Source organism: Protopterus annectens, chromosome 1.part1 (assembly GCF_019279795.1).
Source record: "Protopterus annectens isolate FY-2018-M chromosome 1.part1, PAN1.0, whole genome shotgun sequence".
Lineage (NCBI taxonomy): Eukaryota > Metazoa > Chordata > Ceratodontiformes > Protopteridae > Protopterus > Protopterus annectens.
Window position 1 is genome coordinate 1,739,171,447 of NC_056726.1, and position 15,903 is coordinate 1,739,187,349.

Sequence of the window (15,903 nt, forward strand, 5' to 3'; positions counted from 1 at the left end):
ATGGTTGTGTGGTCCCCTGGAGTAGAAGGATAAAGCCCTTACTACTCCCCAGATGACCTGCATTCGATCAGCAGCATAGGGACTGGAGGGGCTGCTGGGAGAGGATGGGAGTGAGTGACCGATGTAAGCTTGCCCTAACTATTGGGAGAGAGAGGCAGCCTAGGCTCACTGCAATAAACAGTAGATGAGCTTGGCAAGCTCTGAGCTGCATAAGTGATGAGCCAATTAGCTGGAAGGTTTCTCATATGCACAAAAGTGTGTTGGCACCAACTGAGGCAACAATAAGGCTGACATGAGGGGGAAAAAGTTAAGATACACTCCCTGGGAACAATATGATGCTATACCAGTATCCCTGATCTTCTCCCTGGCCACAGACATGGGTTGGGTGGAGCCCGTGGGAGGCTAAGGTGAGTCCAGCAGACCAGGTGAACAAGGAGAGGAGGTGGCGGCAGCTGATGGTCAGGTTTGGGGAAGAATAATATAGAAAATAAATGGTTCATCAGAGGGAAGAAGTAGTAGTAGTAGCACTGGGAACCCATCACAGGAATGCACATAGGAATAACCACATTATGTAGCCTGCTACAGCCACCAGGAATATATGCAGAGGCAAATGAGCTGAGATGAAAGGCCACATTGCTGGAACAGTAAAAAGACCAAGACATCAAAATAAATGTCAAAACACCAATAAACACAGTTATAACACTCAGCGAATCAACACGGAAATGGCCCAAAGTGCAGAATAAACAAAGAAACAAGTAACCAAATCACATCTGCACTGCACCAGCCCAAGGGAACCCTCATGCCAAACACAGTTGAATAGCGTGAGATAAAAATACTTAGACCCACATGTATTAAAACAAAAAATTTAATAAAGTTAAGTGCTTTCATCTTAGTGTATAAAATACTTAATCAGAACTATAAATCTCAACACACACAGGCATTTAAATAGACACTCTAATTAAGAACTTGATGCTGCGGTGGTACGGCGGTAGCATTGTTACCTCACAGCAAGAGGTTCTCCCGTTCAATTCTCGGCTTGGCTTGGGAGGGCATTCTGTGTGGAGTCTGCATGTCCTCCCCGCGGTTGGGTAGCGTTCGAAAGACATGCGTGCGTAAATGGGCGTGCCTTCATTGAAGGTTGGGCATCGAGCTGGCACCTCAGCGTTTCGTAAAAATCTACTGCCAATCATTAGCAGACCGGAGTTCCGCTGTGGCGACCCCTTACAGTAAAAAAGCCGAAAAACAAACAACAACATTAATCCAATTAAGCTCTTAAAGTTACAATGCACATCCCTAAGAAATTACCAAAAAAAATTTCAAAATAGCTCTCCTGTATAAAAAAATGTAATTCAAAAGACTCAATGAAATAAACATAAAACTAATCAACATGTTTAAAAAATCATAGCTTAGCTGCCCTCAAATTTAAAACTGAATAAATGGAAACTGTTTCATTTAACACTGGTGGTTCATTGGCATTCAATCTTAACTACCAAAGCAGTTCCCTATAGCCCAGCGTAAGGGTATTCTCCCAACAACCACCCCTTAAACCTCTGTTAACTATCTCCAGGATGGCAAATATAAACTTAGTAAATCCCTGACAAGAGGTATAGTGTTTTAAAAGACTGTTTTTGTTATTCCTGTTTTTTTATATTCTGTTAATGCTCATAAATCCTTTTACATAATGGTCTCTCAGTTATACCAATATTAAAATATTTGCACACCGAGCTTTTTTCAAACACAGTATCAATACAGTTCTGTTTGCCTTTGTGTAAGCTTTCAGATGAAGTGTCTAGGAATATGTAGTAATATGTCTTCATCGCTCTCCTTCCTAATTCCATTTCTCTCTGGTATCCTCTGCGACTCCAATATTGCATATCACATTACAGTAGTACATGCGGATTCGTGTAGGCTTACTGACAGCAGGCTCAGTGAGTGTCATTCCTATAAATCGATATTACTGAAAACTACTTTTAATGGTACAGAAACATTTTTTCTTATTATTGTTACTATTATTTATTTATTGATTTTTTTACATGGGGAATCCTCTGTACCCCTTTGTGGTGGGAAAAGCCTACCCCAATATATATATATATATATATATATATATATATATATATATATATATATACTAACTTTATAGTCTTACAGCACTAAGGATATGGGCAATATCACTGATCGTTGAGACAACTTTTGTAGAATTGATTGCCTCCCTTATATGCATATTTCTCTTTCAATTTGTAATTCAGGAAACTCTCTATTTTAATCTTATCCAATTCACTCAGATGCCAAATGTTTGTTCTAGACCAAAACATTACTGAAATGTGTGGCATATCCAAATACTACTGTGTATGCAGCTGTATTCTAAATATAAATATATATGTATATACATACATACACACACACACACACACACATATATATATATATATATATATATATATATATATATATATATATATATATATATAAAATTGTCAAGATACATTTAATATAAAAATAGTCATGCTTCTCTTTTGTCAGAATTTATTTCCTCATGTCACTAAACCGAACAGAATGGAAAACAGTTTCCTTTTCCAAATGGGGAAGCAAACAATAAAATCATTTAAAAAACAAAACAAAAAAACAATCACTAGCCTGAAGGGATACTTTGACTGTGAAGTGAGACTCTAAGGGAATGTGAATTTACTATCCTCCTTACTCATGTATGCTAACCCTAACCTTATCCCTGTCCATAACCCCAACCTTATACATAAGGGTGCTAAACTCCTTTTCCCTAACAGTGACACTAAACAAGATACACACACACTCACACACACACACACACACACACACACACACACACACACACACACACACACACACACACACACACACACACACACACACACACACACACACACACACACACACACACACACACACACACACACACACACACATACACGTCACACATTCTAATACACAAGCACATCACTAAAGCTATCCTCTTCCCTAGCTCATATTCTAACCCTTACCCATTTACACTTTGGAGCATGCGGAGACACACAATTACATATACATACAAATGCACACTTCACACATACCAGTGTATAAGCTCAACTTCAAAGTTATCCTCTTCCCTTGCCCTTATTCTAACACTACTATGCAAACAGTCACACACATGCATGCATATACACACACACATGCACACACACACACACACACAACGCAAATGCTAAAGCGTTCGGCATAAACAAAAGTTTCAGCATTACTACCTATTCCCACAGCTTACATTTGATCTTGCAGCACTGAGTCTTTCTTCACCCACACATACATATACTATGTATGTATTTTCATTTACGTTTGTTTTAGTATACAAATGATATTACATATAGTATTACAACAGACATCTGTTAAAATTATGAGGACCGTAACTGTAACCCTCAAAACTGCAGAAGTGCAAGTGTGAATTTGGGGGAACATTGACATCATGGTATTTCAGAGTATTGTCCCTAGTCTAAGGTACAGCAGTCTCTGAGTTAGATTTTTAGAGATGCAGCCACCCCGCTAAACCCCATGTCAGGGGTGTGGTGAAGTGAAACCCCCTGCAAAAATTCTTTACTGGAGTTAAGGAATAAATGTCACTTTTTTACAAGATCACCAAAGCTTTAGACAAAAGTAAGGCTGTCCATATTACCTACCACAAACTTGCTAAAACATTTGGTGACATTCTCCACTTGACTGTCATAAGTAAACTTCTTCTCCTCTGTGTCGTTCCTTACATTTTCTGTTAGATAGCTGCTTGACTTACATAAGGAACTCATGCAGTCCAAGAATGGGGCAGTTCTTCCAGCCATAGAAACATTAACAGCACTCACAGGATTCAGTCAAAGGTTCTCTTCTGTTTAACTTTTTTCTTTTTAGAGATAAAATTAGGCATCCAAGGTATATGGATAAACAAGCCTGCAGATGACTGCAAACGGGTTGCTGTAGTCATCTTAGCCTATGACTCCTAAATTCTCCACCAACGCTCTGACCTTCACCTGGTGTGCTAATCATGGGCTCAACCTCAATGCTAAGAAGTGCAGCAAAGTTACCTATTTTAAGACTTTTGTCCTTTTTTGAGTGTTGAAGGAACCATGTTTTCTTTTGAATTTTTCAAACCGGTAAGTACCAGTATGATTTCTTTCAGTTTTGTTTTCTGCTTTGACTATGTATTCAGGAGTTGTTTTATAGGTAGGTAGTTTATATGTACTGGGTGGCTGTATTTATTGAATGTAGTTTCATACCTACCTTTCTATTTTTTTACTGAGATTGCATAAGTATAAAGGAGAGAGACAGACTGGTTTCACATAATCCTGAGTCCAATCTTGTGTGACCTCAAAGTTAGTGAAGTTAAACTGTATAAACACCAGGATTGCGGGTTTAATAACCCATGAAAAGGTCAGTTTTTAAGGATGTTTCAAGACATTTTTATACACTGGGTGTTACGATAGACAGTAGTTTCAATGGGTTGGTCTTGGTTGTGAAATTTGGGGAGTTTGTGTTGTAAGCTGGGGTGAATCCTTTCTGTTAATATTTCAAAAACTAATTAGCTTAGAAAATTGCATGATATAATACTAAAGGTTAAGTATTAATGGACAAAGCTTTATGCGTAACATTAACTTTTAGGATATTCAGTATTTCTGTAAAGCAGGTTTAATGAAAGTATATATAAAATATTTGTGTTCTTTGTCACTCATACATTCATTTCCTAATAACTTACTTTATACATTTGTAGGGGTGTAGGGATACTGTAGTATATCGTGGCAGCCAATGGTTGCATGGTATAACCTTATTCTAGATAGAACAGTGGTCCATCACAAAAAGGACACAAACACACACACACACACACACACACACACACACACACACACACACACACACACACACACACACACACACACCTATGGCAATCTGGAGAACACCAATTGTGTTTGGAAGGTGGGAGGAAGCCAGAACATCTGAGAAACCCATGTGGATACAGGGAGGACATGGAAACTCCACCCAGCCAAGAAATAAACTGGAGAACTTCTTGTTATAAGGTGGCAGAGTTATTCACTTGAGTCATTGTACTGCACATTGTGTTCTTTTTCAAAAATGAAGCAGTTTATAAATAATGCACAACAAAGTATGAAGTGTGACATATGACAGGTAAAATGCCTTTAATATTTTATTTGTAGTAAATATAACTTGTGACACTTTTTAGCAAAAAATTATATGGTTTTAATTTAATAAAAATAAAATTACTTCTGATATACTAATGAATACTTTTTAATTGGGCTTTGTGACACTTATAGGGAAAGCAAGGAAAAGAAGGGATTCATTTTGGAAAAAAATGAGAAATGTTATATCCTCAATTCAGAAATAAACATTTTTAAAATTATTGTAAATTTAAACAATAATGTCATACTTTTTCAAAAGTAGATAAAGTGACTGAGCTTGAATTTGGAGGGGAGGCTGTAGATGCAACTAGTATCCCATATGAATCATGTCTAAGTGCACTCTTATAAAAGATCATGAATTCATATGAGATTATTTGAATAAAGAGTGATAGTGATACTGAACATTATGCAAGGTAGCCATTTTCTAGTTAGATGTGACTGAAAGACAACTATGTCCTAAACATAACATTTCCTTTCCGCATAGTGTATTGTTCTCCCTAGCGAATGATCCCCGCAGTCCACATATTAAAAGTACGAGTTAAGTTAGCAGTTTCTTCTCCTCTGTGCAATTGTTTTCCTAGTCAGCTTCCTTACTGCATACTGTGTTAGAAATAAAATAAATCGTTTTGTCTTCCTTCCTCTTACATTTTTTTCACCTCTCACGTGAGAGTTTCTTGAAAGGAGAACACACATAACAAGGTATCTATAGTTCTGTTTTTCGTTTGTTTTGTTTTTTCACACCCAAAATTCACAGTTCTTTTTCTGTGTATTGTCATTTACACCTTAATTCCTTCCCTTCCTCGGGCTTTAAATCTATTGAGGCATTTGTAGTTTGAATATAAAGAAACCTCATAATCACCAACGGCAACTTCATTAGTCACCTAGGTTTTACAACCCAGGATCTATGATACTGTGCCTGGCTAAGGGCAGGAACATGGGTGGAAGACAAAGCATGAAGCTCTCAAAAATATTACTTTATAAAAGGCTATGTTACCTCAGCGATTTCTTTATACTTTTGTAATCACTTTTTTTTCAGTTTGTGTAATGCATGTGCAGGAAGCACATAAGTAAGACTCCATGAAAAACAGTCATTGACACTTTTAATGATGATTGTCAAGTCTTTTTCCCAGGTTATTTTTGCCTCATGCCTGATGACCACCAAGCTTCCCCTCACTCAGACATTCCCCATTTGTTTCTCTGCTGTGGTAATGCCCCTGGATCAGAGGTGAGTGCTGTCAAAGGGAGAAGCGCTTCATTCAGACAGCTATGAGGATCCTTTCTGCTGCTGTTGGCATCTTGCCAAGAAAACTATCTGCATGACCAAATCCTACCACTTTAGTAGGGGAAATAAGCAAACTGCAATCTCAAGGTAGCCTACAATGCCCTCTCCTTTTGAGTGTGCACTTTCATACACTCACTGGGAAAACTAAAACACACATTGGCAGCTTGGTAAGCCTAATGCCTATACCCAGACTGCCCATCAGCATTTCCACTTTCTTTTCAGAGGAGTAGTGGACTGTGTAAGGCAGACTCTATCATATCACTCCTCCAACGAATGGACTTGTCAGTATTACTGGTGGCTCAGAGGGATGAAGACTTGACTAAAGCCTAGATGACCCAAGTTCAATTATTATCACCTTGGGCACTTGACTGTGAGGCAGAGTAGGATGTGTGTGCCTATCTTGGATGGGTGAGAGGTCAGAGAAATGTGTCCTCTCTTGAGAAACTGGGCTGGAGACACTTACTAACAGCCTATCCCCATCACCCATCCAGGTTGATGCTACTATCTTCAGCACATTGTAGGATGAAGTTAGAGCGAGCTTAGTAAAAAAAAAAAAAAACAAGGCTACAAGAAGGGTGACACTGCAGATACTGCTCCCCTCATTCCCAGGACATTGATATCCCTTTCACCTCACCGCTCCACTATAGGTCCCAGTTGGGACTAGGACTCTCTACCAGTGGCCTCAGAAGTTGGGCTGCTATGCAGACAGCACATGGGGTGCTTTGCAGACAATAGTCAGAGCTGCAGCATGGACGTCCCACAAAAAGAATGGGCTTCCCCATCCTCCCAGATAGTGCCAACAAATGCATAAGCGACTAGGTGAACTTGGGTTCTTGTCAGGGCTTTATCCCTCTATGATACTGGCACTAGCATGAGGATTCTAATATGTAACAGCACCCTTCCCCACTTCCATTCTAAGTGAAAGGAAGTATAATCTCTCAAATGAGACTACGGTAAATTTCATCAGCTGTGCCCTCACATTGCATTATTGGTAAAAAGTAGCATTCCAAGTTTGGCACCTATGCCTCTAATGGACACAGGCAGCCTGTAAATGGTTCCTCTCCCAGGCCCCTGCTTGTAAATGTTTCATCTCCCAAGCCCATGCTTACACTTACTAAGGTTACCAAAACTTAACAGAGATTTGGGATGCATCGCTAGGCCTAAAAAGGCCCCATTGGTCATTAACCTAGTACACACCTATGAACCTATGAAACTTTGTTAGGATATCTGTACCATGAGGATACTGAATTTTAGAAAAAAAAATTAAAATTGATAATAAGTAGTTATTGTACAACTGGCAGGTTTGAACTATGTAGGAATTCATGACAAGATAAAAATATGTTTTTTTTTCCAATTCAAGTTTCTGCCCCTAGTGGTCATTTAAGTGATAGCTGTGGAATTAAAAACTGTAATAGGTATTTTGTTTTAAACTAATGCTTTCCTAAGTGATTTTTGCACTAGTACTTGCCAGGTATTAATCCTGCCCCAGTCAGACAGCACCCATTTGTTTCTCAGCTCCAGGGATCTCACCCAGAGCCAAGGCAAGAGCTGTCTGGACTGGCATGTCATGAGGGTTGTGTTGTTCTCTCACTGGTATACTGGCAATGAATGGCCTAGCCTCCACACACTGGGAAGGGGCACAGCAGTAATCATCACCACATAGACTACCAATGAGTTCCCCATGTGGGTGCATGCTCTAACACACCCATTATCAAGGTTACCACTTAGCCACCCCAAGTCTGCTTATTTGCATCCCACCTCCTCCTCCTCTGTTAGCACATATGCAGAGTGTGTGTCTGTCTCTACCCTGCCCTTCACCCCAAGATGTGCATACCCATCCTACCCAGCCAACATCATTACGTTCCCAAGCCAGTAACCCTCCCTTTACCCTAGGATGTGCATACCCTTCCCACTCAGCCAACATTGTTAAGTATCCAAGCCGGTAATTGAATATGGCTGACCAGAACCAAAGTCAGGGCTTTAACTCTCTAGACACACTGCTAGCTCTAATGCATATTTCTTCACTGTAGGACCTTTGGTTGTTTCATATCACTGCATTTACTTTCCTAGCTAGAAGTATACGCCATCCCTTTCTTTTCCTTGTGTAGAGTAAAAAATGGATTTGGGGAAAGCTGATCTGTGCAGGCCAGATGTATTGTATATGTTGGTTCACCAGTCATTTGTTGACCCAAGTTTCCTACTATAAATCCTAATAGAAAAGTATAAGTAACAAATTGATCTCTATGAAATAATCACATTGTAGGTATGAGTTTAAAATTAAATAAAGGGATATAGTCCAATGCAGTCTACTAAGAAATGTTTTCAAAGTAAAAGCCCAGGTAGAGAAAAATCCTATGCAATTCATCTAAGTTTAGGAACCAGGTAGGTAAGGGTATAATTGATTCCAGGATCAAAATACATGTTTCCAGAAGCATATATTTACAAACTAACATCTTCAGTGGTTTAGGGGGTTATTATGGAAAATACAGCTTATTTACCTGGTGTATAAGCATACATCTGAAAACAGTGACAATCAAAAAATCTCCACATAGGTAAATATCTACCATTATGCAAATGAAATCTACCTTTGTCAGATTCTGCAACATGTTTACTAGCTTTCTGTTCATTTTAATCAGATTGAAGGGCAATGATTTTAGATGATTTGCTGTGTAACTTTATTTTAAGTTGTTTGATTACTATTTTAATATCTTGGTTTCTAAAATTAAATTAATTACAGGGGATATTTTTTAACTGTAATTTTTAGTTTGCCAGCATTGCTTAGCAGATTTTGCATTTGAATATAACCTTCCACGTGGCTGAATAAACAGAATTGATTAAACAGTATTGTTACTTATGAGACTATACAAACAGAACTACTAAAAATTTAACACACTGGGTTTATTTTCTTGTATTGTATACCTCTATAATATGTATTTGTCTTATACAGCTACTTCAGTTTGTATTATGTTGAAACACAGATGCCCAGTAGGAAGGTAGCTGGAATAAAAAAGCTGAACCACAACAAAGTATAATCTTTTTTTAATACAAAATGGTGAGCGCTTTTGCAATGGTAACCATTGCTTCATCAGACAGTTCTTTCAAACAGCAACAGCACTTAAATACTTTAATTCATTACTAGAACAACCAATCCTACCACTCAAAATTAATTCAGCACTCAGCAATCAGTTAATTACTATGGTTACATTTTACCCTTAGTTAATTGCTGAAGTCAGAAAAAAATCTGTTTAAAAACCACATACACAAAATGTAAAGACAAGGACATGTGGATAAATGTAAATAAAATACATAAAAAGTCAATGAATAAATACATATACTCATGTTCCCCATTTAGTAAGTACATATGTGCATAAATAAACATAAAAATATATATAAAAATATAAACAGTAGACACTCAGCAGCTTAATGAATACATATATTCTGCCTAATAAATGCACACTTTGCCCACCTAGTAAATACATATGCTTTAATACATACATCTCAACAAATGCTTGTCTTTAATGATATCTATGCTAAAAACAGCTCAAGAAATACTGTCATATTGACCCAAAGCCCTGCATGTGTTTATGTGGTCTTCTCTTATTAAAATGGTGTTATTATTTTTTATTTTATTTTAACCTTCTATATTTTAGCACTGGCTTCAATGGAACACTATCGTTCAAACCCAAACCTCTGTGTGCTCCTAAACGCAAAATCCATTTCACTTCCATATTTTCAGTAGTATTGACTATGTCCCCCATCCTATTGCTGACATTCTGGATGTATAAAACCTGAAATAAAAATATATGGTCACCCCCCTTATCTAATGTATGCTTAGCCAAAGCACTATACAGTTGCCCTTTTCTAGTGCAGTAAAGGTGGTCCCTTATCCGTTCCCTAAGGTGATGGTTAGTTTTGCCAACACAGAAATGGAAACGTGCAGTGAGCTGCATGCTACATTCTTAGTATTGCAATATTAATATACAGTATTGTATTCAGTGCAATCAGCAGAATTCCTTAGCTCCCATAGACGCCCTGTTTCAGGGTGCTTAAAAAACCTTGATTCATCGATATTAATGCATAGTGTACATTTTCCACATCTATGGGTACCATTCACCGTGTTATCCATCAGATAAGATGTCCTTGGATAGCAAAGCTGCTGTTTCAGATTTTTCTTATTTCTAAATGCAAAACGTGGTTGTCCACCCACTATGTTGGTAGTATCCTCATCTACTAACAACATATGCCAATTTTGTCGTATGATGGTTTCAAACCTTTTCATATCCCTTGTATATGGTAAAACCATCGGAATGCATGGTAATGCACTATTCCTAATACCTGTCCTGTCATTACCTACTCTATCAGAGTAGTAGGGCTTAGCTTTACTTTTTCTTTCTTTGTGTACATTATGGTACACCTTATCAATTTCATGTTCACTATACTCCCTGTTAATGAAACCTGTTCTTAGCTTAGTTAACTCATTTCTATAAACTTCCTCTTGACAACATAGGCAAGATGTTCTCATTGCCTGACCTCTGATTATGTTAGGAAAAATCCTAGGATTATGCATAGTTTCTGTGTAGAAAAGATGGTCTGTAACATTGTTTCCTATGTAATTTCATAGACCATTGGTCATTTTCTCTGTATATAGTAACGTCCAGGAAGTCTAAACTCATCTCAGAATAGTTCATCGTAAACTTTAGAAAGTCACTGGTAGTATTTAAGTATGCATATAGGGATTTAAATTGTTCACCATCACCTTTCCAAAAAATAAAAAGGTCATCTCCAAAATGCCTATAAAAGGCTATTTGGGGATTACCTAATAGATGTTCATATTCCCAGTTAACCATAACCAGGTTTGCATATGTTTCTGTACAACGTGTGCCCATGGCAACCCCTGACAACTGCTTGTAGCATATGCCATTGAACATAAATATGTTGTGCTTTAGCACCAATTCTAGTAACATACAGAGAAAGTCTATCTTAGTATTAGAGAACTTTCCCTGCCTTGTCAGTACTGATTTCACCATGCTTATCCCCTGGTCATTGGGTATACTTGTAAATAAAGACACTACATCTAGTGTGGCTAGCATCCCCGTATCTGCTGTTCCCATTAGCTTCACTGCCCCATAAAGGTCCACTAAAACTGTTCTGTGTCTTTCAAGACATATACATATTCATTGAGTGCTGTCTTCAATTCTTTATCCAGGTATATAGAGATGGGTTCGGTTAGCCATCCTGCCCCTGCTACAATAGGTCTAAATTTCGGGTTATATTGGTCTTTGTGTATCTCGGGGAGGCCATGGAGTTGAGGTATGAGTGGATTTTCAACAGTGAAATAATTAAAAAATTCTTTACTTAATAATTTCATACACATGCATTCATATAAGGTACTAGCAATCTGTTCACTCATTTCAAACACAATTGTTGTCGGTACTTCAGCGTATACATTTGGATCCAATAACATTTCTTGCATAGCTGTATTGTAATAGTCAGCATTCAATATCACCACTGGTCCCCCTTTGTCAGCAGGTCTTATAGGTGGGCAATGTGTGCATTTATTAGGCAGAATATATGTATTCATTAAGCTGTTGAGTGTGTACTGTTTATATTTTTTACATATATTGTATGTTTATTTATGCACATAAGTAGTTACTAAATGGGGAACATGATTATATGTATTTATTCATTGACTTTTTATGTATTTTATTTACATTTATCCACATGTCATTGTCTTTACATTTTGTGTATGTGGTTTTTAAACAGAATTTTTCTGACTTCAGAAATTAACTAAGGGCAAAACGTAACCATAGTAATTAGCTGATTGCTGAGTGCTGAATTAATTTTGAGTGGTAGGATTGGTTGTTCTAGTAATGAATTAAAGTATTTAAGTGCTGTTGCTATTTGAATGAACTGTCTGATGAAGCAATGGTTGCCATTGCAAAAGCGTTCACCATTTTGTATTAAAAAAGAAGATTTTACTTTGTCGTGGTTCAGCTTCTTTATTCCAGCTACCTTCCTACTGGGCACCTGTGTTTTAACATTTTCAACTTTTGGGCTCATTTGGATTTATCAATTTGTATTATGTAAAAACTTTCTTGACTTTCAAAGTTAAGCTGATGTTATGTAAAAATTACTGAGATTGTATGGAGCTTTTCTCCCCAGGCCTCCACTGAAAATGGGCCGTTGGGCCCAGTGGACTTTCCCGGTCAGCAAATGTCAATACATTAATAAATAAATAATAATTATAGAGAACAGTTGTTGCTTATATCTTTCTGTTATAGTTTATGATTAAGTAGATGCTGACGTCCTTTGTGTATTTTTATTGTGCCTTAATTTTGCCTGCAAAGGCTCAGAATGCATCATTAATAGTATTTATAGCAAGTGCTGTTATCTTCTTACAGGTGCTGTACAGTGAAAGAGTTAAAGTGAAGGGGTATAACAGGCATTTCAAGTATCTGAAAGGAATTAGTGAAATCAAGAGGATGCCATCTTTCAGAAGAGATTGTTGAAAAATATGAAGATACTGTGCTTGTACGCTGCTGCAAAGTTTGGGTTTCTATCAGTGGCAATGATACTTTAAATTAGGCAGAAAATGTGGGTCAGTAAATGCAGGGTAAGCCATTACAAGGGAATTGTCCATCCCAGGAGAAAAGGTAGGGGTTCCCAGAACCACAGCATTTCCAAAGATAGGCTTAATGCTTTACTGTTGAATGGTGTGCTCTAGGTAAGGACTGAAGTTGATCTAATAAGAACATTGTTTGGAGCTCCTTGCATTGCAGAGAAAAGATACGCATCAAATGCAAGCCATATTAATATCAGCTCAGACTAATAAAACCTCACATAACCACAGAGGCAATCCTGGTTCCCAGACCACATCTGAAGAACATGTCAGATGTATCTAGGAGGCTATGTGGGGGAGCCCTTAATGGTGTGTATGGTAGTTCCAATGACCATGACAAGATGATAAAAACTGTGATGAGGGTCAGTGAGAAGATAAGAGCACATACAGTGTCAGGTATCTTGTGCTGCAGGAAACTCTGGAAAATAAAACATAATTGTAGCACCATCTGAAAGAGAAAAAGAAATATTGAAAGAGCATATACCTTTACAGAGAATGCTCTATCAAAACCTATCAGTCTTCCTCAGAAAGACATAACATCAGACTCAATAGATGAATTTCAGAGGGCATTTTTGGAGGCAGAAGAAGTAAGATGCAGGCTCTTAGTTAACAAGGAACTGCAGCTTCTCTCTCAAATAAATAAACAGGCAGACTAGCACAGCAAGGGTTTCATCTTTGATTTTATCTAACCTTTTTCTATCTTGGCTTAACAAATATCTTAGTCTGTTTCTGATAGATTTAAACCCCCCACATTCACTACCCTTACTTTACTTTATACACGCTTCTATATGCAAGATTCACTCATATGATGTTCTCTGTATTCTCTCTATTGAGAAGACAATATCTTTCAATAAAACAATAATTTATTGAGAAGCTTAGTCACTATGTTCTATATAAAAAACATGAAACAATGAAAATTAAAAAAAAAACATAAATATAGAAACATTAAATAGTCTGAGGCAGTAAGCTCAGAATGACAAATAAATAAAAAAGTTATATTAATAAATACAATAAAGATAAAAATTTCCAAAAAACAGCAGTCTCAGAACAATTATGGTATAAGATTCCAGAACAGCGTGGCACAAAAACAAAAATATCTAAACTCAGAGGTTTATTAATCCACTCTGGGGGACAACTACCAGCAAGAACATACAGTGTCAGGTATCTTGAAGCCAAACAGATATCTAGGCCAGATAGTAGGACAGCAGCAATTACTGCAGATAGAAGGACCCAAACCACATAAGGTAGAAAAAGCCAAGCCTCAAATTTTGAATGATATAAATGATCTAGTCAACACAGCAGATCCCAGGGTAAATGAGAAATGAGGTGTATTGTTCAAAACATGCTGCTGATTTTTGCAATAGTTGCAATTAAGTTAATAGTTGGGAAGCTCCAAGTAAAAGGTATTGCAATAATCCCTTCAAAATGAGACCCATGTATATACCACTGACTGTCTTAAAGACTTATGATGGGAAAGGCACTTAACCTGGCTGATATCCCTTAAGTGAAAACAGGAACATGTGTCTGCTGTTGACAGCTGCTCCAGCAGTGACTCTGAGTCATCAAGAATTACACCAATATCTTGTACCTTTAACGCAATCTCCACATGATTACCCATTAAATAATTCCAAGGTTAAAGTTGAACAGTTAGAGTGACACAGTATAGAATAGATGGACAGTGTTTTGGTCTAATCTTATGTTGAGCTTTAGATGAGTATGCCTCATCTAGCTAAGGATGGCTTCAAGGCAATCTTTTAAGGAAATGGGAGATACATGGGTATACTAAAGGAAGGAGATGCACAGATGAATAATGTTCATTATTATATAAAATACATATATAATACACTAAATAAAACATTTAACATAACTAGTTAATCCCTGTGAATAAAGAAAACAATTTCCAAAGCAAACATTGAGGAACAAGAAGAGAGAGAGAGTAAAAGGGAAAAATCCACTAAGATAAATCATTGGGATACAGGATAAGGGAACACATGAAGAAAAAAAACACATGACTCAACACATTAAGGGAGAAAATGAAACCACCAGAAGAAATATAGTTATGGTTAATTACTGAAATTTAATTTAAAAAAAATCCATAAATTTGTTTCAGCAAATATTTTCTGTAAAACAGGCCTAATATTTCATTCAGACAATAATTATCATTTTAAAATTTCATTTTTAGACTAGTTGTCAAATCGCTTAGATGTAGACCTGATCTAGGGAGAATGAGGAAGTAAATAGTACCCTTGATATATATATATATATATATATATATATATATATATATTCCAAAGTTGAGGTAGTTTTATCCCACTAACCTCGAATGTGCCGGTACTCACATCAACAGTGAATAATATTCACACTCATCTTACGATAAAGTCAATGCAGTAAAGAATAATAGTTCCAAATAAAACAGTGAAAAGAATGTTGTTTTATATTTAACCAAAGTATATCTAGGAGATGCATAGAATTTATTAAAAAAAAGTAAATTATGCAAATACTGAAATATTGCTAGAGCTCAAAAGGTAGTAATCTTGTTTTGCTATTTCTTTTATGGAAACATGCATATCTGTCCACATGTATAACAAAATGTTTATAAGGGATATATTTCTTAGAATATTTAATTAATAAATAACTAAAATGTATGTTTGGTTCATAATTCATAGTAGCATTTCTCAATATCAGCTTTTTGAATTGGTAAAACATGGGATGTAATTGTATTTTGATTTGACAAAGAGAAGGAGAGCATAATCCATATGGAATAACATATGTGCAGTTTATTACATTGAAATATCATATAAAGCTGAAAAATATGAATA